Below are 12598 nucleotides of genomic sequence, written 5' to 3' on the forward strand. Positions count from 1 at the left end.
ATCGAACCCGGGCCTCTGGCGCTATAAGGCAGCAAATCTACTGCTTTGCCACTGTGCTGCACTTTGACATAATTGAGCACTGCTAACACTTTATGTTTTTGTTTCATATTTTCAGCATTTACTTTGTGGCATCTTGGTCGGCACGGGGAAGTTAAGCTAAAGGGCCTGTTTCTGTGCTGCATGACTGACATACATTGTGGGCTGAAGGTCCTGTTCTTGTGCTGTACTCTTCTATAACTCTATGACTCTATAAGTGTTTGTGTTTGCTTGAGCTACTAATGATTACAGCTTCCCTCTCCATAAAATGCAATTGCTGTTTCCACAATGCTTATGTTTCTTGTTGTCAATCACGTCATGCACCTTTTTAACTAATAAGTACCAACCAAATCAGCCATGATCACATTGAATGGCGGTGCTGGCTCAAAGGGCCGAATGGCCTACTCCTGCACCTATTGTCTATTGTCAAATGCATAAAGCACGGACACAAATCAAAATAATTATTCTTAATTACACCTGATGTCGGGTTTTGATCCAAAACATCAACCATTCCTTTCCCTCCACAGATTCACGCACTGCATTCTGTTTTACCATTTGACTGAAAGAGGAGACACATTTCACTAAAAAAGGGGCGTGTATAATAAGGGAAAGATATAATGAGTACAAGGGAATCAATAATTTGCTCACCGTCATTCTTGAAAGTATTTTTTGTTATAATTGAGTAATAGTGAATAAGACTGAAGCAAACCAATATATCCTGTGCAAATTAGAATTGAAATTGCATGTCAAGTGAAAATGATTTATTAAACATAGAAACATAGAAACATAGAAAATAGATGCAGGAGTAGGCCATTCGGCCCTTCGAGCCTGCACCGCCATTCAATATGATCATGGCTGATCATTCAGCTCAGTAGCCTGTACCTGCCTTCTCTCCATACCCCCTGATCCCTTTAGCAAAAAGGGCCACATCTAACTCCCTCTTAAATATAGCCAATGAACTGGCCTCAACTACCTTCTGTGGCAGAGAATTCCACAGACTCACCACTCTCTGTGTGAAGAAATGTTTTCTCATCTCGGTCCTAAAAGACTTCCCCCTTATCCTTAAGCTGTGACCCCTGGTTCTGGACTCCCCCAACATCGGGAACAATCTTCCCGCATCTAGCCTCTCCAACCCCTTAAGAATTTTATATGTTTCTATAAGATCCCCCCTCAGTCTTCTAAATTCCAGCGAGTACAAGCCCAGTCTATCTAGTCTTTCCTCATATGTAAGTCCCGCCATCCCAGGGATCAATCTGGTGAACCTTCTCTGTACTCCCTCTAAGGCAAGAACGTCTTTCCTCAGATTAGGAGACCAAAACTGCACACAATACTCCAGGTGCGGTCTCATCAAGGCCCTGTACAACTGCAGCAGAACCTCCCTGCTCCTAAACTCAAATCCTCTTGCTATGAATGCCAACATACCATTCGCTTTCTTCACTGCCTGCTGCACCTGCATGCTTGCTTTCAATGACTGGTGCACCATGACACCCAGGTCACGTTGCATCTCCCCTTCTCCCAATCGGTCACCATTCAGGTAATACTCTGCTTTCCTGTTCTTGCCGCCAAAGTGGATAACCTCACATTTATCCACATTATATTGCGTCTGCCATGCATTTGCCCACTCGCCTAATCTATCCAAGTCACTCTGCAGCCTCCTAGCATCCTCCTCGCAGCTAACACTGCCACCCAGCTTCGTGTCATCCGCAAACTTAGAGATGTTGCATTCAATTCCCTCGTCCAAATCATTAATATACACTGTAAATAACTGGGGTCCCAGCACTGAGCCTTGCGGTACCCCACTAGTCACTGCCTGCCATTCCGAAAACGACCCGTTTATTCCTACTCTTTGCTTCCTGTCCGCCATCCAAGTTTCTATCCACCTCAACACGGAACCCTCAATACCGTGTGCGTTAAGTTTGTACACCAATCTCCTATGTGGGACAAAGTTAACAAAGCTTTGTTAACTCCAATTGGATTTTAAATTTGCTGTATATAAAATGTAGCTTGCAACTAATATTTTGTATAGGCCCACTACTCAATGGATGAACACATAGGGCTGTAGTATCTTAAATTTATATTTAATCTACTATAATCCTATATGTCCTATATGCTTATATATTACATCCTTTATCTTTTCTAAGATAGAACCAATGGCCTATAGATTTTCCTAGGTTTGACATTAAGGGTAATGTCTTCCACTAGGCCCTGTTCTCAATAAACTGTTATTGCCTCCATTATTTTCCTCAGCACCTGAGGATAAATTGTCTGGTGTTGTCACTTTTCCTACTTTGAGTCTGTTCTTAATTTGGCAGGAAACATTTGCTTGTAATCTAGAAGCAGGCTTTTAATTCTAGCTTCTAGGCAAAGCATAGATTGGATCTATTCACAAAATGCTGGAGTAACTCAGCAGGTCGGGCAGCATCTCGGGAGAGAAGGAATGGGTGACGTTTTGGGTCGAGACCCTTCTTCAAGGATGGTCTCGAAGCCCTCCGTTTCTTCCTCGACCGTAGAACCAGCCAATCCCCATCGACCAACACTCTCCTCCGCCTAGCAGAGCTGGTTCTTACCCTCAACAACTTAAATCGCTACCATAGATTGGATCTTTTCTGTTATAAAACTGATACAAGTATCTGTTCAAGTCTTATAGCAGTTATATTGTAACTTTCTCCAAGTTATCCTGGGATCACCCAATATGCTCTCAAATTGACCTTCTGTTCTGGACATATGCAAAGGATTCCTTGCCATTGTACTGACTGATTTCCACCATTCTCCCTAAATTCATTACATGTAATTTGTGTTTAAATGTTAATTTTTTTCGGTGTTTAGGTATTCCAAATCTAGCTGATTTCCAGTTAACTGAGGATCTAATGCAGTCTTAGTATTTTTGCTTCAATCAAGCAATAGGGATCAATGGCTTGATTACAAATGTGTTTATACTCTCCCAGTTCTCACTGTAAAACAAGCTGTCATTATGTACTCATCTACTTAGCATGAAAACAAAATTAATCACTACTGCTCAATTGTAATTATAACAATTATAGCAAGAGTTCCTGTTTTAGCAAATTAATGATTTCTGTGTATCTGTTGGAGCTTCATCAGTCTGAAGAAGAGCCTCGACCCGAAACGTCGCCCATTCCTTCTCTCCCGAGAGGCTGCCTGACCTGCTGAGTTACTCCAGCATTTTGTGAATAATTCCCTTTATTGCTGATCTCTTCTTTGAATGAAGACATGTCTTTTCATCCAGTGATTTTAGAAAAATCCCTTCTATTGTGCATTCAAGTAATTGTCAAGTCGCAAGCACTTCTATCTACCAGCCTTTGTTCATTTTTGTTTTATTAATCAAAATCTTTAATCCTGTGTTCAGTGTCAGTATCTGTGCATTGCCATAGTTGATCATTGATTACCCTGTGATTCCCTTTGAGTCACCACAGCTTCATATAAGCTTTGATTCAACCAAAAAGTTTGCTGAACCACTTGAGGGCAGCTCAGAGTTGACTTCAGGCAAGATGGGTTGATTTTCTTTCCTAAAGAAGATTTGTCCAGCAGTTTTGTGGTCAATTTTACCATTACAATTTTTAAACTAAATTAGAAGCCTCATGGAGGGGTTTTGCACCTCATATTTTTACGATTCTAAATCAAAGCCTTTACAAAAACCAGAAGAGCCACAATCCAGCTAATTATCACCATATCAGTCCAATCTAAATTATCGTTAAAAATACCACAGCGTTACTTATCAATAATCTGTACGCTCGTCAGACTGTCTGAAGAAGGGTCTTGACCAGAAACGTCACCATTCCTTCTCTCTAGAGATGCTGCCTGTCCCACTGAGTTACTCCAGCATTTTGTGTCAATCTCTGATTTAAACCAGCATCTGCAGTTCTTTCCTACACATCTTGTACACTCTTGCTCAGATTACATTTTGCGTAGATGCTATTAAGCAGAAATTTAAATTTGTAGTCACTGGCCCCCAAAATACTCTGGCTCAAGAGCAGGTCAGGGACTGGCAAGTGAGTCACCTTCGGACGCTCCAATATCTTTCCTCTATTTACAAGACATAAGTCATCAGAGTAATAGAATACAGAAAATTTGCATGGACGTCATCATTCCTTCTCTAGGCACTCAATACCACTCAGAACAAATGAGATTCACTGACTGGTATTCAATCTATCACCCTAAACATTTTCTCCCTCCACCACCACCCTGTGGTGCAGTGTGCACCACCTACAAAATGCATTGCACTCATTAATTAAAGTTTTGGATCTTACCTCCCAGACATACAAACCTCTACTACCCAAAGCAATACAGTAGCTCAGCATCATTTCCAAGGTCTTTTTTGAGTCACATACTTGGAAATAAGTTGCCATTACTTCATCATTGGTGGGTTAAAATTCTGACATTTCTTGCGTTACAACTATGTTTAAACTTCAAACATAGTTCATTGGCAGTAAGCTACTTGAAAATGTTGGAACTTAAAACGTATTCTTAAAAGTCATACTTAAAAACGCAATGGACCATCTCTTGTACTACCATGGACTTATTTTTTTTGTCGCTAATTGCGTTTTGCATTTATGCTTTGTTTCGGCACATTCTTTTTTCCCTTTTACTGTCTTGCAAACTTTTATGTGTAATTTAGGTTTAATGTTTGAATCATTTTTCGTGTGTTTGGCTGAGTCTATGTATCTGTGACGTTGCTGTATGCAAGATTTTCATTGGACTTGTGTCTCACCATATTTGTGCATATGACAATAAACTTGACTTGTTTAACTTATTTTGTTGAAAGGCATTATATAATTACTAATCTTTGTTTTTTCATTCATCGATTCCTATGCACTAAATTAGGGATCAATCTAAAGGGATTAAGAAACATTTAGACAGGTACATGGATAAGATAGGTTTAGACGGATATGGGCCAAATGCAGGCAGGTGGGACGAGTGTAAATGGGATGTGTTGTCCGTTGTGGGCAAGTTGGGCTGAAGGGCCTCTTTACACTCTGTATGAATCTATGACTATGACTCCAATTAATGATGGTATTAATAAATATTTTCTAAAATTAAATCTTGCAACATTGGCTACCAAATTAATTTGATCTTCTTTCTTTATTTCATAATTAAGCCTATAAGTAGTCCTGTATTTCTACTGCACTCCAGCTGGAGGCCAGATATTTACCTACTGTATCCTCTACTTTCAATATTCCTGCACACAACCATATTCATTTCTTCTTTACAAAGATGATCACTCGTTCTTTCTGTTCAGTCTATCTTTCCCGCATACCAAATTGTCTTAGATAATTCTGCGGACAAACCACATACCCAAGCAATTATTGTTTCATTATTTTTTATTGCAAGCCTGTACAGCAGCAGCAATTTGGTCATGCATAACTCCATGCGACACATTCATGACCAGAAACCTTCAGGAATGAATAGTTACATTAACTACTTTCACAATAAGAAAATACTTAAAATTAAACACTTTGTTAAAGAAAAATTTTGAAAATATTTTAAAATAAAATATTTTAACTCATTCAAAACTCTTAAAGTACATTAGGATTAACTCGGCTGAATCAAGAAAGGCAAATTACCTTATACGTAACCTTTGCCCTCACAGCAATTCCTTTCTATTCAAACGAATGGACTCACAGTTCCCATGGCAACTCTGATCTTCCATAGGAACAATGAGTGGTGAAACCAGGTTGAATCAAACTGCCTGTAAACTCGATGTCCTCTTCAATCACACATTGATTTTTATGCTCCCATATCTTTTATCACAACTCCATCTACGCTACCAGGATTTGGCATTGTGTCAAAGTCAACAGGTCTGAAGAAAATTTACAATCCAAAAGGGTACTTGCCCGTTTCCCTCCATAGTTGCTGCCTGACTCACTCAGTTCTTCCAGCAGTTTGTTTTTTTTGCCCAAGATTCCAACATCTGCAGTTTTTTGTGTCTCCAATGGGCCTCTTTTTTCCCTTTACGTCTATCCTTAACTACCATCAATTTGGAAAGACCCAGTGCCAGTCTGAGGTACAATTGAATAAACTACATGTTTGACCAATGCATATCTTGTGTGAGCATCTTGTGATTTATGTCTGTAAAACCTGCAATCTCCACAGTAGGAATGTTGAGTCACTACATAGCAGCGAGGTAGAGTGAGCGAGAGAAGATCGTGATTAATTATGGTCCTATGCATCAGAGTGAGGAAGTAAAGGAAGTGGCTGCAAAATTTGATGTGGATGTAAACCAAGTCAGCACCTGTGGAAAAGTGGAAGGCAGCATAAAATAACAGCTCTTTCCCAGGCTAAGTGTACAGAACATTTCCTTCTGTACATCAATTGAATGGAATTATTGTGAAAGTCGAGGATGAGAGTGAAAATGCTTGGAATGAGGTTATACAGGAATGCAAGAAGGCGATCCTGTTTGTAGAAATAGGGCCAGATATTTATGTGCAAAAACACAAAGTGCTGGAGGAACTCAACAGGTCAGGCAGCTTCAGGGGAGTGAATGAACAGGCAACATTTTGAGTTGGAACTTCTGAACACCTCCAGCACTTTGTGTTTTGCTCAGGATTCCAGCATCTGCAGTTTTTTTTTAGATTTAGATTTTTTAGATTTAGAGATTTAGAGATACATCTCTTATGTCTCCAGTTATTGATGTGCTATTTGATGAGCTTACAATCAATGTCCCACTTAATAAAGTAAAGAAAAGCTGCTAAATCATTTCAGCATTAGAAATTGTCAAACACTATAAGTTTGAAGCACATATTCAGTGATTAAACAGGAAAGATTAGGGACAATGTTGCAATTCTAAATAATCTGCCACAACACTGTTAGTTTGGTGCATTCTTAAATCTTAATACGTGCAGGGTTTTGTTTTTTTGCACAGAGTGGTGGGTGCCCACAACACGCTGCCTGGGATGATGGAGGAGGAAAATATGATTGTGAATTTAAGAGGCTTTTAGATAGGCACATGGATATACAGGAAATAGGGAAATATGGAACATATGTAGGCATATGAGACTACTTTATCTTGGCATCTTGTTCGGCACAGATATTGTGGGCCAAAGGGCCTGCCCTGTGCTGTACTTTTCTATGTCCTATGTTCTGTTTAAGAGAGCTACATCCATGGAAGCGATCTCTTAGGTGCAAAGGAATATTGCCTGCCTAAAATATGCTATGTGGAGAAACAGTGCTGAAAGTTGGGACTCTAACGTACACATAAATCGATAAGATTGTAAGTCATGTAAATATGGGATTGTAAACCCTACCGTATTTCTCACTAGCACAAATCTTCCCATACATGCTAAATATTTCCAGCAATTTGTATTTTTATTTTGCAACTTAATTTTCCTGTCCTGGAAATGCCTGAGGAGATCCCAGAGAAAATAAGATCATTTCCTAATTTATAAGCATTCTCTTGCAATTCTGACTGCAACTTACTTCCTTTCATTTGTTAATTGGTCATTGATGTAGATAGGACCCCATGTTACAGGAAAGATGTTGTAAAGTTGGAAAGGGTACAGAGATTTACGAGGATGTTGCCAGGACTCAAGGATGTTGCCAGCTACAGGGAGAGGTTTAGCAGGCTGGGATTCTATTTCTTGCAGCGCAGGATGAGTAGTGATCGTATAAAGGTGTATAAAATTATGAGAGGAATAGATTGAGGAGACGCACAGAGTCTCTTGCCCAGAGTAGGGGAATCAAGAACCGGAGGACATAGGTTTAACGTGAAGGGGGAAAGATTTAATATGAATTTGAGGAGTAACCTTTTCACACAAAGGGTGGCGGGTGTATGGAATGAGCTACCATAGGATGTAGTTGAGGCAAGGACTATTGCAGTGTTTCAGAAACAATTAAATAGGTACATGGATAGGAAAGATTTGGAGGGTGTAAGGGGTTTCTGCGCCGAGCTTTCGCCCGACCTAAGGTCCCCGTGCCTTGCTCTGATCCCTTGACCAGGCCGCGCACACTGGTTCCTCATGAGTGGTTCGACCCACTCACCCCCTATGGTTCTAGACACTGGACTTAGATGCAGGAGCGTTTATAGTGCAGAAAAATTCAACCAGAACAGATTTGAAAACCAGGGTTTAAATGGAAAAGGCATTTATTGAGCGCTTGGGACTATTGTCCATGAATACTTATACACAGTTCTATTAGACATATGCATAACTACACGAATACTTAGACACAGTTCTAAATGACATATGCATGACTGTAAGATGGGGAACGTACGACACATCGCAAACTTGACCAACACATATTCATTTACACACCCACGTTTATTCCAACCACCCTCCCCTCTACACTAAACTATGCCCAGGATATGCAGGATCGGGGTACATGCTCACCATGGGGCTATTACTGGGGTTACTGGCTGTTCGTGCTGCTTCTCCGCTGCTTTCCATGAGGGTCGTGCTTGTCCCGTGAGTTTCTTCCTTCCGTTTCTTGCGTTCCTTGCAGGTTTTCTTGCAGTATTTCTTCCCGAGTTGCGTGCCTGTTCCTCTCTCTTGCATCCGTTCTTCTTGCCTGTCTTTTCTTCCTCCTGCATCCGTTTGACTTGCGTTTAAAACCCAAAAGTCGTGGCCAGTTATACTATTCTGACCCGTCCTATCTCCCGCCAGATCATGGGATCTCTTTGTTTAAAAGATATGTATGAGTTTTCTCTCTGATCTGTGCTTATGTCCGGGGGTACCGGGGATGGCCAGACGGTGTTAATTGGTATTTCGTTGTGAGGTGATGGGTTTAACTGGTTTCCCATCACCTACCAGGTAGTTTTCTATGGGCTATTGTGCCCCCTTAACGAGATTAACTGTGTAGGTCGGCTTGGGGCATTGTGAGTATGCTGATGTCAGCGCCCCAGTGTCTGGACTTCGACCTGGTTTCGCAGGTTTCTGCATGGCCAATACCCATCCATTGTTCTGGCCGTGGCTTTGCAGAAACCTAGAGACTGGGCTGTAAGGTTTTTGCTCTTGTGGCTGGTCACGAGGTCCTGTGGCCATTTTAGAACCCACAGATTGCGACATCCCTTAGTAAACTGACTGCAGCCTTTCTCCGCTATCAGCCCCAGTCTCCCGTTTAAAATGTCCAAACTGCAGCTCTTTGGTTTGGTGTTGCTTTCAGAATGAGGGAAAACTTCTCAAATCTTACAAGGGATTTGGGCCAAATGCAGGAAGGTGGGGCCAGTGTAGATGGGACATGTTGGTTGGTGTGTGCATATTGGGATGAAGGGCCTGTTTCCATGCTATATGTCTCCATGGCTCCATGACTCTATGTTCAGTTAGGATTATGTTTTAACTCTCACCATAATACAAAAGATAGATCTTGTGATGGATACGCACCAAAAATGGCTCAGTGAATTTATTTTCTCTTTACACACTACATTAATATACATGCATTTTATTTCAGACATCCGCCACTTACAGTTTTCCCTTTTTTTATTTACTACAAACTCTGAATAGCTAAAATCTGGGAATGCTGCCTACCTTGAAACCTGCGATGTTTATTATCAAACAAAATGTCCCTTTCAACATTAGTTTGAGACTTGTGGATAGCGTCAAGGAAGTGGATGAATTTGTTCATTGTTGTAAGTGGGCATGTGTTTACATAGAAACATAGAAAATAGGTGCAGGAGTAGGCCATTCGGCCCTTCGAGCCTGTACCGCCATTCAATATGATCATGGCTGATCATCCAGCTCAGTAACCTGTACCTGCCTTCTCTCCATACCCCCTGATCCCTTTAGCCACAAGGGCCACATCTAACTCCCTCTTAAATATAGCCAATGAACTGGCCTCAACTACCTTCTGTGGCAGAGAATTCCACAGACTCACCACTTTCTGTGTGAAGAAATGTTTTCTCATCTCGGTCCTAAAAGACTTCCCCCTTATCCTTAAGCTGTGACCCCTGGTTCTGGACTTCCCCAACATCGGGAACAATCTTCCCGCATCTAGCCTCTCCAACCCCTTAAGAATTTTATATGTTTCAATAAGATCCCCCCTCAGTCTTCTAAATTCCAGCGAGTATAAGCCTAGTCTATCCAGTCTTTCTTCATATGAAAGTCCTGCCATCCCAGGGATCAATTAGAAGTAAAAGAGCCAGGGAAATTAGGCAAATACTCTCATGCTATTAAAAGTATTCAGTGGCCCAGGTTCAGTGACATGGCAAGTGACTTTGTTAGGTTGGTGAACAGAGACACAAACAATAAAGCATTCCATTTTAGCATCCCCTGGAGCAGAACTTTCCCAAGTTACCAAAATACTCAAAAGTAAAGTCTTTGAGTCAAACTGTTTTAAGAATTTAGTCTGCCACAAACTTCCCCCAAAACCACGATGATGCCCATTCAACATTCTAATTGTGGTGAAGAATCTATTATTTGTCACAATTTAAAAAGTTTTACAGCTAGTCATTAAAGGCTGTAGATTTACTTTAAAGCAGGACAATTATCCCTGGGAATCCGTGGCTAGGCTCAAGCCTCTGGCTTGACTCAGGATTATCAAATGAGAAAGATCAAGAGGTAGGTAGATTGAGAGGTTGGTGGGGTGGAGGTGGGGTTGGGGGAAGGAAGAGAGGGGTGAAGCACGACTGTGAATTAGTTGCCTAGGAATGATCCCACTACCCTGATTTTAGCAGAAGGAAGGTCTGGGGAGTTTAATGTCAGGCTAATCAGGCAAAAATGAAAGATAGATGATCGATCAACATTATGCTATTCCGAGATGTGCTCACATAGCTACATCAGCTTTAGTGAGTGTTTACATCATCAGTAGATTCTGGCATCTCTCCAGGCTTGCATTAACACCTCACTAATAACAGGTGTTATACCTCAAAAAAGCTGTACAAGACAGCTGGCTCTTTGAACTAGTCTGAGGAAAATACTGCTAATATGGGTAGAACTACTGTTTAACATGTCATCAACCTGAAGGCACAGCTAATTGCTGATAGTGCAAAGTGCAATCAAAGTTAGTGAAAACTTATTGTTTTGTTGCACCCGAGAAACTTTCATGAATATTTTTGTTCATTTTGTTTGATTAAAAGTGTACAGTAAAGTAAATGTGATCAGAATGTATATATTTAAAATGTATTTAGAGATTGTGACTGCAAGTTCAAAAAGATGGATCAAATGTAACTAAAGTCAGTTGGATGATCTACAATGCTAGGCTACATTCAGTTCTGATTGATGCTTCTTAATTATTTTAGATATATATAGTATTATCTCTCCCAAAACATATATATTAAGAAGTGGACACTCAAACTTCCCTTAAGCGGAGTACTTCTTACACTACAAAACAAATAAAAGCAAGAGTGGCAATTAGAAAGAGTGCAGAGGCACAGTGGTTGAATTTCTGCCTTACAGCGCCAGAGACCCAGGTTTGATCCTGATTACAGGTGCTGCCTGTACGGGGTTTGTATGCTCTCCCTGTGTCCGCATGTGTTTTCTCCAGATGCTCCAGTTTCCTCCCACAGTCCAAAGACATATAGGTTAATTGGCCTCAGTAAAATTGTAAATTGTCCCGAGTGTGTAGGATAGTGCTAGTAAATGGGGTGGTCGCTGGTCGGCATGGACTTGGCGGGCTGAAGGGCCTGTTTCTGCGCTGTATCTCTAAAGTCTAATGTAGACCATTCGACCTTCTCACAAGTCATCCATAATTCTAATGGGCTGCCAAAGATGGAAGGAGATATAAAATTGGAGGGGGATATTTCTACTCTTACGTGCAAATCTTCTTACAATGATGCCCAAAACAGCATTGATGGTCCTCGTGGCTTTCTATACCTGACCTGCTTGTTAACAAGTAATTGTGTGCAAAGCCACTCGGGTTCCCCAGAGCACCAACACCTTTCAATCTCTCACAGTTTAAAAAAATAATCCACTTTCTATTTTTGTTAGCTAATCGGAGAAACTCGCAATAGTCTATGTTACATTTCATCCATCATATCCATATATATTCACTCAATCTGCCAATATCCCCCAGAAATGTCTAGCATTATTCCAAAAACTCACCCTGCCACCTCATTATCTACCATCAGCAAACACCGATATCTTACACTTGACCCTCCCCATTGAAATCATTGATATAGATTGAGGGCAGCTTGAAATCCCGCACTGGCATCCCTTTGGTCACAATCCCCCAACCTAAGATGATACATCCATTCATACTCTCTATTTTCATTCCATTAACCACTTCTCAATCTGCACCAATAATTTGCCACTTGATATCCTGATCTTTAATCTTGGTTCATAATCTCTTTAATGGCAACTTATCGAAAACTTTTTGACATTCCAAATAGATTACTTTCCCTTAGCTAGACTGCTAGTTACAACATTAACAAATATGTCAAACACAACTTTTGTTTCATAACTCCAAATTGATTCTACCCAATCCGATTGTTATGCTTTACATTACCTGGTATAAGTTCCTTTATAACAGGTGGGTGGCACAGAGATGCAGCAGTAAAGGTACTGCCTTTACAGCGCCAGAGACCTGAGTTTGATCCTGACTACGGGTACTATCTGTACTGAGTTTGTATGTACTCCATGTGACCGCCTGAGTTTTCTTTGGGTGCTCCAGTTTCCTCCCA

The sequence above is a fragment of the Rhinoraja longicauda genome, chromosome 11 (assembly GCF_053455715.1).
Source record: "Rhinoraja longicauda isolate Sanriku21f chromosome 11, sRhiLon1.1, whole genome shotgun sequence".
In the NCBI taxonomy this organism is placed as follows: Eukaryota; Metazoa; Chordata; class Chondrichthyes; order Rajiformes; family Arhynchobatidae; genus Rhinoraja; species Rhinoraja longicauda.